This window comes from Lutzomyia longipalpis, chromosome 1, assembly GCF_024334085.1.
Source record: "Lutzomyia longipalpis isolate SR_M1_2022 chromosome 1, ASM2433408v1".
Classification (NCBI taxonomy): Eukaryota; Metazoa; Arthropoda; class Insecta; order Diptera; family Psychodidae; genus Lutzomyia; species Lutzomyia longipalpis.
In genome coordinates, this window is record NC_074707.1 from 26,058,777 (window position 1) to 26,062,594 (window position 3,818).

At 31.3% G+C, this 3,818-nt stretch overlaps 1 long non-coding RNA gene across 2 annotated transcripts; it reads left to right on the plus strand.

The window, feature by feature from the left end:
• Positions 1-376: 376 nt before the first annotated feature.
• Positions 377-1,766, plus strand: LOC129797802 (uncharacterized). Of its 2 annotated transcripts, XR_008751349.1 has the most exons (4): positions 377-675; positions 770-858; positions 938-1,080; positions 1,170-1,766. It is a non-coding gene; the product is annotated as an uncharacterized LOC129797802 (long non-coding RNA). The 2 variants fall into 2 exon arrangements; XR_008751348.1 differs by having other exon boundaries at positions 377-858.
• The last annotated feature ends 2,052 nt before the right edge of the window (positions 1,767-3,818 follow it).

The following is a 3,818-nucleotide window of genomic DNA, read 5'->3' on the forward strand; positions in this document are numbered from 1 at the left end:
GATAATAATTATTTCTGATCAAGTTACATAATTTGCGCAAATATAAGAGACGTAATATCTTTTATATATTGTCTTTGTTCCAATGCAAGATGTTGCATCTCAAACTTTTTTTATTGTTTTATTGGGGTGCCGAGGTCCCGAAAAAAATGCATGCAGAAGATTTGTGTGAAGAACGCATACAACACATATACCGGAGGCTTTATTTTTTCTCACCCTTTCTTACCCACACACAAATTTTTCTCCTTAGCACCCTCTAAAGTATTTCACAATATTCAGTTCTTTGTGGAATTTTCCATCGAAAGTACGCAAAATATTTTGTCTTCAATCAATGTGATATGTGAAAAGTAAATTTAATCCATTTGTATAGTAGTTTTGAAAGCGAAAATTGTGGAAAAGCCGATTGTTAAAAAAAAAGAGGATAAACATGACAAGGTATTGTATAATTTAAGTGAATAACAATTCTTTATATTACGAATTGATTTACAACAAATAAAATTATCAACTTTGAATTCAACCAACTAATTATATGATTTTACTATCTTGCAGTAAAACAGGAAGAGGAATGGATCATATTCTCATCGAAGCCTTCCTGTCTGTACCTGAATGGTCTGCCCATCCCCAATAATAATTGAAACAGGATAAAGGAAATCCAATGGGAAAAATTAAAATGTAAAGGTAAGTACCTACACATTTGCCGTGAAATATATTGCATCCAAAAACTTATCAATTTATAAAATCCAAAATATTAATTCTTGTTCTAATTTAACAGATTTTACCGAATGAGCGCATATCAAGCGCTGTCAACCCGTAATCAAATTTTGGAAACATAGATTGAACGAAGAGGATAAACACGAAAAGGTACTGTATTTTCTGTATGAGTTACTTCCATTAATTTTATCAAATTATTTGCAAATTCTATGATTTTACTACCTTGCAGTTAATCAGACTACAATAAACAACCGGAAAATGGGTCATATTCTCATCGAAGCCGTCTTGTCTGTACCTGGATAGAGTCTATGATCGAAAACATTGATTGAGATAGGACAGAGGAAATCAAATCACGAGAAATAAAGTTTAAAGGTAAATACATTTTTCATAAAATATATAAAGTAAAAAAATTATTACATCAGAAAATTTAAGAAATTAATTTTTATGTGATTCATTTACAGATTCCGCCAACTGACATAAAGAACAGAACTTTCGCGATTCCTTGAAAGGGTACTTTGGAAGAAAATGACGCTAAGACACTCACATGAATCTGCCGAACTTCACTGAACAAAAAGGCTTTTCAAAACGGGATACTTGCCTAGTTAATTATTATAACTATTACATACAATGTAATATAAATTAAATTGAAATAAAAAATTATTTTTTTAAATCAAAATTCAATATTTAATTTTTTTTAGTCAAACAAACTGGATTTCCAGTTAGCATGGCTAAACTTTAGTAATCCAAGAATTTTTAACAACTATAGTCATGTAAATGAAAATTTCTGTTCTCATTCCTAAAATTTAGTAATCGAAGAATTTAGAATAAATAGTTTTATCAACAAAAACCTCTGTTGACATTCCCAAACTTTAGTAATATACAGACGTAAAACATTTTATTAGCCATAACTAAATATTCTGTTGAGAGAACTAAAATTTTTCGTAATGAGCAACTACTAAAATTTTAGTAAAAATTTCTTTACTAAAATTCTCTACTAAAGTCCAGTCAGTGCCAGTTTTAGTAATGATAACTAAAATCTGAATTACAGTGTTCGTTTGATTTTTCTGAATACAGCGAACTATGAGGTGCATCGGTGCGCAAGATAAGGAATTAGTGTTCCCACGTAGATTACGTCAAAACAGAAGACTTATGGGACAGAATAGGGATTTTGTTATGTAAATTCACCAAAAAAAAACTTGGATTGTTCTTTGTGTAAGAGATCCTGACAGGCACAATTTGAATCACTCTTTTGCCTTACAAACTTTTCACATGTTGACTTTTTTTGCCCTCATGCGATCATGCATGTATACACCATGAATACATGCAAGAACTGTGAGTTCTTTGTATAAAGTAGAACTTGTAAAATTTAAATCACACACCCATTCAGTGCCAATATTTATTCTTTTGGACGCATTTGATCTCTTTTATAGGCGGCTCATATGTTAGACAGCTGTCTTATCTTGTACTATTTAATATTTCTCTGTTAAAATGCTAAATAAGTATATGAGAATGTCAATAAATTTCTAGAAGGAACCTTTCACAGATGATATGCTCTTTCAGCTGATATTTTATATTCCCATTCATCTTGCGTTTGTAGTGTGACATAGAGTAAATAATTATTAATTTTTTGATCCATTCTTCAACACACTTGCCCATGCGATGTGCCATGTCTTGGGGAAAGCAATCAGTGTCACAATAGTAATTTGGACAAAAAGAACGCAAGTTGTGGGTGTCAATTTGACTAAAAGGCTGATTTGTTGCTCAATTTTGGTTCGCGTTTTACATTTTCCCCATCAACGTGAAAGCCCTTTGGCATTTTTCCCCTACCCAAGCTGCTAAATCTATGCCACATTTGTATGCAAACGCCTGTGTGTGCATCGAGTTTTTTTTGTACCCAACTGAAAAGAATAAAGAAAAAATCTTTTCATGTTGGCTTTACAATGGAGGAACGCTGTCTAACTCAATTTAGATGTTTATCGTTGAAAATGATTGTCTTTCTTCTAGCTAGAGACACCTCACTCAACAAGGGCCATCGCATTGTTTAGTGAATAGTGAAATTTTCCACCAACACGTGACACTTTTTGTCTAATTGTGATTGCACTCTATCTTCAGAACATATAGATGACCTTATCTCACACCACCATTGATAATTGATTTGTGATGAAAATTGATCAAGAGGTTGAAGAACACCCACATGCATTTCATCATCATAAATCCACATTTATGTTAATTCCGAAGAATTAATTAATTAAATTGTTATCAACCCCATATCTTTGAATCTGTCTAGGGGTGTTGACAAGCCATCAGAATTCCATTCCTCAGCTTTAATCAAATAGTTTCGGTACACAGTTCACTATAGAATTGACCAGCTAAAATATTTGAGGCGAACTGCTTTATAAGTAAAAAAACATAATTTAATTACAATTTAAGTTTTGTTTCTCATTACACGTTCTAAGAGAATAAGAAGAGTTGAATCAGTGTAACAAGGGGATCTTATTTTTTCAATTCATATTTAAGAAAAAAAAATAAGTTTCATTGTTGGTAGGTACCTCTCAGATTATAGCTTATTTTAATACCTTTCCAGAACTAGTCAAGAAATTTCTGTAGGTCTAATAGAACTTAAGATATAAGCATTTTAATCAGTCAAATTGCTAAATTTTACAAAAAATCGACTTTGCCTACTAATTACTCACAAATTAAATTACAACGCATAGACTGACCCATCCACGTTGTGGTATACCAACTCTAATAACTGGACGCGTTATGATTGACTTTCCTTTTTAGAGCATTAATGTTGTAACCTTTTCTATCATATAGTATTAATGAAAACCTGCAACAGCAAACTCATTATAAGTTTCCGTAAAACATTTATAAGAAAAACCAATGAAATTAATTGACTTAAATACCTGTAATTGTGTAATTTATAATCTTTATCATCGAATTCACCAGTTCAAAATGACGTAACCTCTCATAGAGAAGATTCAATTATTTCCTATCGACATAAAATCAAGTATCACTTCACTACAATTTAAATCCTTTTCCAATATTTCCAAACATTCAATAAAAATTATAGGTTCTGATAAGACAAATACTTATATTACTGTACGCTC